Raw genomic sequence first — 14,123 nt, forward strand, 5'->3', positions numbered from 1 at the left:
TGGCCATTTTCATGCACTTTTAACCATTCCACAAATCCTGTGTTTAGGGCCCCTGGAAGCATGAAAATCACTTTAAACATGCTAATTATAGCTCTAAAACTGATAATCCACCTACAAATGTGAACTGACGTTCAAAAATCAAACATTTGAAAACAGAAAAATGTTCACATTTCTGAAGCATGACGTAATGGGGGGGTGTTATCTCTTTTGTCAAAAATCTGCCGTTTTTGCTTGAACATTAAATGCCTCCAAATGGTATTTAATTATCTTCCCGGGGTGAAGAAACACTTTTTGAGACCTCAGAGTGAGCAAATTGGCCATTTTCATGCACTTTTAACTTTTTAACCATTCCACTAATCTTGTGTTTAGGGCCCCTGGAAGCATGAAAATCACTTTAAACATGCTAATTTTAGCTCTATTAGTAATAATCCACCTACAAATGTGAACTGACGTTCAAAAATAAAACCTTTGAAAACGGACCATTTTTCACCTTTCTGAAGCATGACGTAAATGGGGGATTGTTATCTCTTTTGTCAAAAATCAGCCGGTTTTTGCTTGAACATTAAATGCCCCCAAATGGTATTTAATTCACTTCCCGGGGTAAAGAAACACTTTTTGAGACCTCAGAGTGAGCAAATTGGCCATTTTCATGCACTTTTAACCATTCCACAAATCTTGTGTTTAGGGCCCCTGGAAGCATGAAAATCACTTTAAACATGCTAATTTTAGCTCTAAAACAAATAATCCACCTACAAATGTGAACTGACGTTCAAAAATCAAACATTTGAAAACGGACCATTTTTCACCTTTCTGAAGCATGACGTAATGGGGGGGTGTTATCTCTTTTGTCAAAAATCAGCCGTTTTTGCTTGAACATTAAAGGCCTCCAAATGGTATTTAATTCACTTCCCGGGGTGAAGAAACACTTTTTGAGACCTCAGAGTGAGCAAATTGGCAATTTTCATGCACTTTTAACCATTCCACAAATCTTGTGTTTAGAGCCCCTGGAAGCATGAAAATCACTTTAAACATGCTAATTTTAGCTCTAAAACTAATAATCCACCTACAAATGTGAACTGACGTTCAAAAATAAAACATTTGAAAAGGGACCATTTTTCACCTTTCTGAAGAATGACGTAATGGGGGGGTGTTATCTCTTTTGTAAAAAATCTGCCGTTTTTGCTTGAACATTAAATGCCTCCAAATGGTATTTAATTATCTTCCCGGGGTGAAGAAACACTTTTTGAGACCTCAGAGTGAGCAAATTGGCCATTTTCATGCACTTTTAACCATTCCACAAGTCTTGTGTTTAGAGCCCCTGGAAGCATAAAAATCACTTTAAACATGCTAATTTTAGCTCTAAAACTGATGATCCACCTACAAATGTGAACTGACGTTCAAAAATAAAACATTTGAAAACGGACCATTTTTCAACTTTCTGAAGAATGACGTAATGGGGGGGTGTTATCTCTTTTGTCAAAAATCAGCTGTTTTTGCTTGAACATTAAATGCCTCCAAATAGTATTTAATTCACTTCCCGGGCCCCTGGAAGCATGAAAATCACTTTAAACATGCTAATTTTAGCTCTAAAACTGATGATCCACCTACAAATGTGAACTGACATTCAAAAATAAAACATTTGAAAACTGACAATTTTTCACCTTTCTGAAGCATGACGTAATGGGGGGGTGTTATCTCTTTTGTCAAAAATCAGCTGTTTTTGCTTGAACATTAAATGCCTCCAAATGGTATTTAATTGACTTCCCGGGCCCCTGGAAGCATGAAAATCACTTTAAACATGCTAATTTTAGCTCTAAAACTAATAATCCACCTACAAATGTGAACTGACGTTCAAAAATATAACATTTGAAAACAGACCATTTTTCACCTTTCTGAAGAATGACGTAATGGGGGGGGGGTGTTATCTCTTTTGTCAAAAATCAGCCGTTTTTGCTTGAACATTAAATGCCTCCAAATGGAATTTAATTCACTTCCCGGGGTGAAGAAACACTTTTTGAGACCTCAGAGTGAGCAAATTGAACATTTTCATGCACTTTTAACCATTCCACAAATCTTGTGTTTAGAGCACCCTGAAGCATGAAAATCACTTTAAACATGCTAATTTTAGCTCTAAAACTAATAATCCACCTACAAATGTGAACTGACGTTCAAAAATAAAACATTTGAAAACGGACCATTTTTCACCTTTCTGAAGCATGACGTAATGGGGGGGTGTTATCTCTTTTGTCAAAAATCCGCCGTTTTTGCTTGAACATTAAATGCCTCCAAATGGTATTTAATTCACTTCCCGGGCCCCTGGAAGCATGAAAATCACTTTAAACATGCTAATTTTTGCTCTAAAACTGATGATCCACCTACAAATGTGAACTGACATTCAAAAATAAAACATTTGAAAACAAATAATTTTTCACCTTTCTGAAGCATGACGTAATGGGGGGGGTGTTATCTCTTTTGTCAAAAATCAGCCGTTTTTGCTTGAACATTAAATGCCTCCAAATGGTATTTAATTCACTTCCCGGGGTGAAGAAACACTTTTTGAGACCTCAGAGTGAGCAAATTGGCCATTTTCATGCACTTTCAACCATTCCACAAATCTTGTGTTTAGGGCCCCTGGAAGCATGAAAATCACTTTAAACATGCTAATTTTAGCTCTAAAACTGATGATCCACCTACAAATGTGAACTGACGTTCAAAAATAAAACATTTGAAAACGGACCATTTTTCAACTTTCTGAAGAATGACGTAATGGGGGGGTGTTATCTCTTTTGTCAAAAATCAGCTGTTTTTGCTTGAACATTAAATGCCTCCAAATGGTATTTAATTCACTTCCCGGGCCCCTGGAAGCATGAAAATCACTTTAAACATGCTAATTTTAGCTCTAAAACTGATGATCCACCTACAAATGTGAACTGACATTCAAAAATAAAACATTTGAAAACTGACAATTTTTCACCTTTCTGAAGCATGACGTAATGGGGGGGTGTTATCTCTTTTGTCAAAAATCAGCTGTTTTTGCTTGAACATTAAATGCCTCCAAATGGTATTTAATTGACTTCCCGGGCCCCTGGAAGCATGAAAATCACTTTAAACATGCTAATTTTAGCTCTAAAACTAATAATCCACCTACAAATGTGAACTGACGTTCAAAAATAAAACATTTGAAAACGGACCATTTTTCACCTTTCTGAAGAATGACGTAATGGGGGGGGGTGTTATCTCTTTTGTCAAAAATCAGCCGTTTTTGCTTGAACATTAAATGCCTCCAAATGGAATTTAATTCACTTCCCGGGGTGAAGAAACACTTTTTGAGACCTCAGAGTGAGCAAATTGAACATTTTCATGCACTTTTCACCATTCCACAAATCTTGTGTTTAGAGCACCCTGGAAGCATGAAAATCACTTTAAACATGCTAATTTTAGCTCTAAAACTAATAATCCACCTACAAATGTGAACTGACGTTCAAAAATAAAACATTTGAAAACGGACCATTTTTCACCTTTCTGAAGCATGACGTAATGGGGGGGTGTTATCTCTTTTGTCAAAAATCCGCCGTTTTTGCTTGAACATTAAATGCCTCCAAATGGTATTTAATTCACTTCCCGGGCCCCTGGAAGCATGAAAATCACTTTAAACATGCTAATTTTTGCTCTAAAACTGATGATCCACCTACAAATGTGAACTGACATTCAAAAATAAAACATTTGAAAACAAATAATTTTTCACCTTTCTGAAGCATGACGTAATGGGGGGGTGTTATCTCTTTTGTCAAAAATCAGCCGTTTTTGCTTGAACATTAAATGCCTCCAAATGGTATTTAATTCACTTCCCGGGGTGAAGAAACACTTTTTGAGATCTCAGAGTGAGCAAATTGGCCATTTTCATGCACTTTTAACCATTCCACAAATCTTGTGTTTAGAGCCCCTGGAAGCATGAAAATCACTTTAAACATGCTAATTTTAGCTCTAAAACTGATGATCCACCTAAAAAATGTGAACTGACGTTCAAAAATAAAACATTTGAAACCGGACCATTTTTCACCTTTCTGAAGCATGACGTAATGGGGGGGTGTTAACTCTTTTGTAAAAAATCAGCTGTTTTTGCTTGAACATTAAATGCCTCCAAATGGTAATTAATTCACTTCCCGGGCCCCTGGAAGCATGAAAATCACTTTAAACATGCTAATTTTAGCTCTAAAACTAATAATCCACCTACAAATGTGAACTGACGTTCAAAAATAAAACATTTGAAAACGGACCATTTTTCACCTTTCTGAAGAATGACGTAATGGGGGGGTGTTATCTCTTTTGTCAAAAAACAGCTGTTTTTGCTTGAACATTAAATGCCTCCAAATGGTATTTAATTCACTTCCCGGGGTGAAGAAACACTTTTTGAGACCTCAGAGTGAGCAAATTGGCCATTTTCATGCACCTTTAACCATTCCATTAATCTTGTGTTTAGGGCCCCTGGAAGCATGATAATCACTTTAAACATGCTAATTTTAGCTCTAAAACTAATAATCAACCTACAAATGTGAACTGACGTTCAAAAATAAAACATTTGAAAACGGACCATTTTTCACATTTCTGAAGAATGGCGTAATGGGGGGGTGTTATCTCTTTTGTCAAAAATCAGCTGCTTTTGCTTGAACATTAAATGCCTCCAAATGGTATTTAATTCACTTCCCGGGCCCCTGGAAGCATGAAAATCGCTTTAAACATGCTAATTTTAGCTCTAAAACTGATGATCCACCTACAAATGTGAACTGACATTCAAAAATAAAACATTTGAAAACGGACAATTTTTCACCTTTCTGAAGCATGACGTAATGGGGGGTGTTATCTCTTTTGTCAAAAATCAGCTGTTTTTGCTTGAACATTAAATGCCTCCAAATGGTATTTAATTCACTTCCCAGGGTGAAGAAACACTTTTTGAGACCTCAGAGTGAGCAAATTGGCCATTTTCATGCACTTTTAACCATTCCACAAATCTTGTGTTTAGGGCCTCTGGAAGCATGAAAATCACTTTAAACATGCTAATTTTAGATCTAAAACTGATGATCCACCTACAAATGTGAACTGACGTTCAAAAATGAAACATTTGAAAACGGACCATGTTTCACCTTTCTGAAGAATGACGTAATGGGGGTGTTATCTCTTTTGTCAAAAATCAGCTGTTTTTACTGGAACATTAAATGCCTCCAAATGGTATTTAATTGACTTCCCGGGCCCCTGGAAGCATAAAAATCACTTTAAACATGCTAATTTTAGCTCTAAAAATAATAATCCACCTACAAATGTGAACTGACGTTCAAAAATAAAACATTTGAAAACTGATCATTTTTTACCTTTCTGAAGCTTGACGTAATGGGGAAGTGTTATCTCTTTTGTCAAAAATCAGCCGTTTTTGCTTGAACATTAAATGCGTCCAAATGGTATTTAATTCACTTCTCGGGCCCCTGGAAGCATGAAAATCACTTTAAACATGCTAATTTTAGCTCTAAAACTGATGATCCACCTACAAATGTGAACTGACATTCAAAAATAAAACATTTGAAAACAGACAATTTTTCACCTTTCTGAAGCATGACGTAATGGGGGGATGTTATCTCTTTTGTCAAAAATCAGCAGTTTTTGCTAGAACATTAAATGCCTCCAAATGGTATTTAATTCACTTCCCGGGGTGAAGAAACACTTTTTGAGACCTCAGAGTGAGCAAATTGGCCATTTTCATGCACTTTTAACCATTCCACAAATCCTGTGTTTAGGGCCCCTGGAAGCATGAAAATCACTTTAAACATGCTAATTATAGCTCTAAAACTGATAATCCACCTACAAATGTGAACTGACGTTCAAAAATCAAACATTTGAAAACAGAAAAATGTTCACATTTCTGAAGCATGACGTAATGGGGGGGTGTTATCTCTTTTGTCAAAAATCTGCCGTTTTTGCTTGAACATTAAATGCCTCCAAATGGTATTTAATTATCTTCCCGGGGTGAAGAAACACTTTTTGAGACCTCAGAGTGAGCAAATTGGCCATTTTCATGCACTTTTAACTTTTTAACCATTCCACTAATCTTGTGTTTAGGGCCCCTGGAAGCATGAAAATCACTTTAAACATGCTAATTTTAGCTCTATTAGTAATAATCCACCTACAAATGTGAACTGACGTTCAAAAATAAAACCTTTGAAAACGGACCATTTTTCACCTTTCTGAAGCATGACGTAAATGGGGGATTGTTATCTCTTTTGTCAAAAATCAGCCGGTTTTTGCTTGAACATTAAATGCCCCCAAATGGTATTTAATTCACTTCCCGGGGTAAAGAAACACTTTTTGAGACCTCAGAGTGAGCAAATTGGCCATTTTCATGCACTTTTAACCATTCCACAAATCTTGTGTTTAGGGCCCCTGGAAGCATGAAAATCACTTTAAACATGCTAATTTTAGCTCTAAAACAAATAATCCACCTACAAATGTGAACTGACGTTCAAAAATCAAACATTTGAAAACGGACCATTTTTCACCTTTCTGAAGCATGACGTAATGGGGGGGTGTTATCTCTTTTGTCAAAAATCAGCCGTTTTTGCTTGAACATTAAAGGCCTCCAAATGGTATTTAATTCACTTCCCGGGGTGAAGAAACACTTTTTGAGACCTCAGAGTGAGCAAATTGGCAATTTTCATGCACTTTTAACCATTCCACAAATCTTGTGTTTAGAGCCCCTGGAAGCATGAAAATCACTTTAAACATGCTAATTTTAGCTCTAAAACTAATAATCCACCTACAAATGTGAACTGACGTTCAAAAATAAAACATTTGAAAAGGGACCATTTTTCACCTTTCTGAAGAATGACGTAATGGGGGGGTGTTATCTCTTTTGTAAAAAATCTGCCGTTTTTGCTTGAACATTAAATGCCTCCAAATGGTATTTAATTATCTTCCCGGGGTGAAGAAACACTTTTTGAGACCTCAGAGTGAGCAAATTGGCCATTTTCATGCACTTTTAACCATTCCACAAGTCTTGTGTTTAGAGCCCCTGGAAGCATAAAAATCACTTTAAACATGCTAATTTTAGCTCTAAAACTGATGATCCACCTACAAATGTGAACTGACGTTCAAAAATAAAACATTTGAAAACGGACCATTTTTCAACTTTCTGAAGAATGACGTAATGGGGGGGTGTTATCTCTTTTGTCAAAAATCAGCTGTTTTTGCTTGAACATTAAATGCCTCCAAATGGTATTTAATTCACTTCCCGGGCCCCTGGAAGCATGAAAATCACTTTAAACATGCTAATTTTAGCTCTAAAACTGATGATCCACCTACAAATGTGAACTGACATTCAAAAATAAAACATTTGAAAACTGACAATTTTTCACCTTTCTGAAGCATGACGTAATGGGGGGGGTGTTATCTCTTTTGTCAAAAATCAGCTGTTTTTGCTTGAACATTAAATGCCTCCAAATGGTATTTAATTGACTTCCCGGGCCCCTGGAAGCATGAAAATCACTTTAAACATGCTAATTTTAGCTCTAAAACTAATAATCCACCTACAAATGTGAACTGACGTTCAAAAATAAAACATTTGAAAACAGACCATTTTTCACCTTTCTGAAGAATGACGTAATGGGGGGGGGGTGTTATCTCTTTTGTCAAAAATCAGCCGTTTTTGCTTGAACATTAAATGCCTCCAAATGGAATTTAATTCACTTCCCGGGGTGAAGAAACACTTTTTGAGACCTCAGAGTGAGCAAATTGAACATTTTCATGCACTTTTAACCATTCCACAAATCTTGTGTTTAGAGCACCCTGAAGCATGAAAATCACTTTAAACATGCTAATTTTAGCTCTAAAACTAATAATCCACCTACAAATGTGAACTGACGTTCAAAAATAAAACATTTGAAAACGGACCATTTTTCACCTTTCTGAAGCATGACGTAATGGGGGGGTGTTATCTCTTTTGTCAAAAATCCACCGTTTTTGCTTGAACATTAAATGCCTCCAAATGGTATTTAATTCACTTCCCGGGCCCCTGGAAGCATGAAAATCACTTTAAACATGCTAATTTTTGCTCTAAAACTGATGATCCACCTACAAATGTGAACTGACATTCAAAAATAAAACATTTGAAAACAAATAATTTTTCACCTTTCTGAAGCATGACGTAATGGGGGGGGTGTTATCTCTTTTGTCAAAAATCAGCCGTTTTTGCTTGAACATTAAATGCCTCCAAATGGTATTTAATTCACTTCCCGGGGTGAAGAAACACTTTTTGAGACCTCAGAGTGAGCAAATTGGCCATTTTCATGCACTTTCAACCATTCCACAAATCTTGTGTTTAGGGCCCCTGGAAGCATGAAAATCACTTTAAACATGCTAATTTTAGCTCTAAAACTGATGATCCACCTACAAATGTGAACTGACGTTCAAAAATAAAACATTTGAAAACGGACCATTTTTCAACTTTCTGAAGAATGACGTAATGGGGGGGTGTTATCTCTTTTGTCAAAAATCAGCTGTTTTTGCTTGAACATTAAATGCCTCCAAATGGTATTTAATTCACTTCCCGGGCCCCTGGAAGCATGAAAATCACTTTAAACATGCTAATTTTAGCTCTAAAACTGATGATCCACCTACAAATGTGAACTGACATTCAAAAATAAAACATTTGAAAACTGGCAATTTTTCACCTTTCTGAAGCATGACGTAATGGGGGGGTGTTATCTCTTTTGTCAAAAATCAGCTGTTTTTGCTTGAACATTAAATGCCTCCAAATGGTATTTAATTGACTTCCCGGGCCCCTGGAAGCATGAAAATCACTTTAAACATGCTAATTTTAGCTCTAAAACTAATAATCCACCTACAAATGTGAACTGACGTTCAAAAATAAAACATTTGAAAACGGACCATTTTTCACCTTTCTGAAGAATGACGTAATGGGGGGGGGGTGTTATCTCTTTTGTCAAAAATCAGCCGTTTTTGCTTGAACATTAAATGCCTCCAAATGGAATTTAATTCACTTCCCGGGGTGAAGAAACACTTTTTGAGACCTCAGAGTGAGCAAATTGAACATTTTCATGCACTTTTCACCATTCCACAAATCTTGTGTTTAGAGCACCCTGGAAGCATGAAAATCACTTTAAACATGCTAATTTTAGCTCTAAAACTAATAATCCACCTACAAATGTGAACTGACGTTCAAAAATAAAACATTTGAAAACGGACCATTTTTCACCTTTCTGAAGCATGACGTAATGGGGGGGTGTTATCTCTTTTGTCAAAAATCCGCCGTTTTTGCTTGAACATTAAATGCCTCCAAATGGTATTTAATTCACTTCCCGGGCCCCTGGAAGCATGAAAATCACTTTAAACATGCTAATTTTTGCTCTAAAACTGATGATCCACCTACAAATGTGAACTGACATTCAAAAATAAAACATTTGAAAACAAATAATTTTTCACCTTTCTGAAGCATGACGTAATGGGGGGGTGTTATCTCTTTTGTCAAAAATCAGCCGTTTTTGCTTGAACATTAAATGCCTCCAAATGGTATTTAATTCACTTCCCGGGGTGAAGAAACACTTTTTGAGATCTCAGAGTGAGCAAATTGGCCATTTTCATGCACTTTTAACCATTCCACAAATCTTGTGTTTAGAGCCCCTGGAAGCATGAAAATCACTTTAAACATGCTAATTTTAGCTCTAAAACTGATGATCCACCTAAAAAATGTGAACTGACGTTCAAAAATAAAACATTTGAAACCGGACCATTTTTCACCTTTCTGAAGCATGACGTAATGGGGGGGTGTTAACTCTTTTGTAAAAAATCAGCTGTTTTTGCTTGAACATTAAATGCCTCCAAATGGTAATTAATTCACTTCCCGGGCCCCTGGAAGCATGAAAATCACTTTAAACATGCTAATTTTAGCTCTAAAACTAATAATCCACCTACAAATGTGAACTGACGTTCAAAAATAAAACATTTGAAAACGGACCATTTTTCACCTTTCTGAAGAATGACGTAATGGGGGGGGTGTTATCTCTTTTGTCAAAAAACAGCTGCTTTTGCTTGAACATTAAATGCCTCCAAATGGTATTTAATTCACTTCCCGGGCCCCTGGAAGCATGAAAATCGCTTTAAACATGCTAATTTTAGCTCTAAAACTGATGATCCACCTACAAATGTGAACTGACATTCAAAAATAAAACATTTGAAAACGGACAATTTTTCACCTTTCTGAAGCATGACGTAATGGGGGGTGTTATCTCTTTTGTCAAAAATCAGCTGTTTTTGCTTGAACATTAAATGCCTCCAAATGGTATTTAATTCACTTCCCAGGGTGAAGAAACACTTTTTGAGACCTCAGAGTGAGCAAATTGGCCATTTTCATGCCCTTTTAACCATTCCACAAATCTTGTGTTTAGGGCCTCTGGAAGCATAAAAATCACTTTAAACATGCTAATTTTAGATCTAAAACTGATGATCCACCTACAAATGTGAACTGACGTTCAAAAATAAAACATTTGAAAACGGACAATTTTTCACCTTTCTGAAACATGACGTAATGGGGGGTGTTATCTCTTTTGTCAAAAATCAGCTGTTTTTGCTTGAACATTAAATGCCTCCAAATGGTATTTAAGTCACTTCTTAGGGTGAAGAAACACTTTTTGAGACCTCAGAGTGAGCAAATTGGCCATTTTCATGCACTTTTAACCATTCCACAAATCTTGTGTTTAGGGCCTCTGGAAGCATAAAAATCACTTTAAACATGCTAATTTTAGATCTAAAACTGATGATCCACCTACAAATGTGAACTGACGTTCAAAAATAAAACATTTGAAAACGGACCATTTTTCAACTTTCTGAAGAATGACGTAATGGGGGGGTGTTATCTCTTTTGTCAAAAATCAGCTGTTTTTGCTTGAACATTAAATGCCTCCAAATGGTATTTAATTCACTTCCCGGGCCCCTGGAAGCATGAAAATCACTTTAAACATGCTAATTTTAGCTCTAAAACTGATGATCCACCTACAAATGTGAACTGACATTCAAAAATAAAACATTTGAAAACTGACAATTTTTCACCTTTCTGAAGCATGACGTAATGGGGGGGTGTTATCTCTTTTGTCAAAAATCAGCTGTTTTTGCTTGAACATTAAATGCCTCCAAATGGTATTTAATTGACTTCCCGGGCCCCTGGAAGCATGAAAATCACTTTAAACATGCTAATTTTAGCTCTAAAACTAATAATCCACCTACAAATGTGAACTGACGTTCAAAAATAAAACATTTGAAAACAGACCATTTTTCACCTTTCTGAAGAATGACGTAATGGGGGGGGGGTGTTATCTCTTTTGTCAAAAATCAGCCGTTTTTGCTTGAACATTAAATGCCTCCAAATGGAATTTAATTCACTTCCCGGGGTGAAGAAACACTTTTTGAGACCTCAGAGTGAGCAAATTGAACATTTTCATGCACTTTTAACCATTCCACAAATCTTGTGTTTAGAGCACCCTGAAGCATGAAAATCACTTTAAACATGCTAATTTTAGCTCTAAAACTAATAATCCACCTACAAATGTGAACTGACGTTCAAAAATAAAACATTTGAAAACGGACCATTTTTCACCTTTCTGAAGCATGACGTAATGGGGGGGTGTTATCTCTTTTGTCAAAAATCCGCCGTTTTTGCTTGAACATTAAATGCCTCCAAATGGTATTTAATTCACTTCCCGGGCCCCTGGAAGCATGAAAATCACTTTAAACATGCTAATTTTTGCTCTAAAACTGATGATCCACCTACAAATGTGAACTGACATTCAAAAATAAAACATTTGAAAACAAATAATTTTTCACCTTTCTGAAGCATGACGTAATGGGGGGGGGTGTTATCTCTTTTGTCAAAAATCAGCCGTTTTTGCTTGAACATTAAATGCCTCCAAATGGTATTTAATTCACTTCCCGGGGTGAAGAAACACTTTTTGAGACCTCAGAGTGAGCAAATTGGCCATTTTCATGCACTTTCAACCATTCCACAAATCTTGTGTTTAGGGCCCCTGGAAGCATGAAAATCACTTTAAACATGCTAATTTTAGCTCTAAAACTGATGATCCACCTACAAATGTGAACTGACGTTCAAAAATAAAACATTTGAAAACGGACCATTTTTCAACTTTCTGAAGAATGACGTAATGGGGGGGTGTTATCTCTTTTGTCAAAAATCAGCTGTTTTTGCTTGAACATTAAATGCCTCCAAATGGTATTTAATTCACTTCCCGGGCCCCTGGAAGCATGAAAATCACTTTAAACATGCTAATTTTAGCTCTAAAACTGATGATCCACCTACAAATGTGAACTGACATTCAAAAATAAAACATTTGAAAACTGACAATTTTTCACCTTTCTGAAGCATGACGTAATGGGGGGGTGTTATCTCTTTTGTCAAAAATCAGCTGTTTTTGCTTGAACATTAAATGCCTCCAAATGGTATTTAATTGACTTCCCGGGCCCCTGGAAGCATGAAAATCACTTTAAACATGCTAATTTTAGCTCTAAAACTAATAATCCACCTACAAATGTGAACTGACGTTCAAAAATAAAACATTTGAAAACGGACCATTTTTCACCTTTCTGAAGAATGACGTAATGGGGGGGGGTGTTATCTCTTTTGTCAAAAATCAGCCGTTTTTGCTTGAACATTAAATGCCTCCAAATGGAATTTAATTCACTTCCCGGGGTGAAGAAACACTTTTTGAGACCTCAGAGTGAGCAAATTGAACATTTTCATGCACTTTTCACCATTCCACAAATCTTGTGTTTAGAGCACCCTGGAAGCATGAAAATCACTTTAAACATGCTAATTTTAGCTCTAAAACTAATAATCCACCTACAAATGTGAACTGACGTTCAAAAATAAAACATTTGAAAACGGACCATTTTTCACCTTTCTGAAGCATGACGTAATGGGGGGGTGTTATCTCTTTTGTCAAAAATCCGCCGTTTTTGCTTGAACATTAAATGCCTCCAAATGGTATTTAATTCACTTCCCGGGCCCCTGGAAGCATGAAAATCACTTTAAACATGCTAATTTTTGCTCTAAAACTGATGATCCACCTACAAATGTGAACTGACATTCAAAAATAAAACATTTGAAAACAAATAATTTTTCACCTTTCTGAAGCATGACGTAATGGGGGGGTGTTATCTCTTTTGTCAAAAATCAGCCGTTTTTGCTTGAACATTAAATGCCTCCAAATGGTATTTAATTCACTTCCCGGGGTGAAGAAACACTTTTTGAGATCTCAGAGTGAGCAAATTGGCCATTTTCATGCACTTTTAACCATTCCACAAATCTTGTGTTTAGAGCCCCTGGAAGCATGAAAATCACTTTAAACATGCTAATTTTAGCTCTAAAACTGATGATCCACCTAAAAAATGTGAACTGACGTTCAAAAATAAAACATTTGAAAACGGACCATTTTTCACCTTTCTGAAGCATGACGTAATGGGGGGGTGTTATCTCTTTTGTCAAAAATCCGCCGTTTTTGCTTGAACATTAAATGCCTCCAAATGGTATTTAATTCACTTCCCGGGCCCCTGGAAGCATGAAAATCACTTTAAACATGCTAATTTTTGCTCTAAAACTGATGATCCACCTACAAATGTGAACTGACATTCAAAAATAAAACATTTGAAAACAAATAATTTTTCACCTTTCTGAAGCATGACGTAATGGGGGGGGTGTTATCTCTTTTGTCAAAAATCAGCCGTTTTTGCTTGAACATTAAATGCCTCCAAATGGTATTTAATTCACTTCCCGGGGTGAAGAAACACTTTTTGAGACCTCAGAGTGAGCAAATTGGCCATTTTCATGCACTTTCAACCATTCCACAAATCTTGTGTTTAGGGCCCCTGGAAGCATGAAAATCACTTTAAACATGCTAATTTTAGCTCTAAAACTGATGATCCACCTACAAATGTGAACTGACGTTCAAAAATAAAACATTTGAAAACGGACCATTTTTCAACTTTCTGAAGAATGACGTAATGGGGGGTGTTATCTCTTTTGTCAAAAATCAGCTGTTTTTGCTTGAACATTA

The sequence above is a fragment of the Lissotriton helveticus genome, chromosome 9, assembly GCF_964261635.1.
Source record: "Lissotriton helveticus chromosome 9, aLisHel1.1, whole genome shotgun sequence".
NCBI lineage: Eukaryota > Metazoa > Chordata > Amphibia > Caudata > Salamandridae > Lissotriton > Lissotriton helveticus.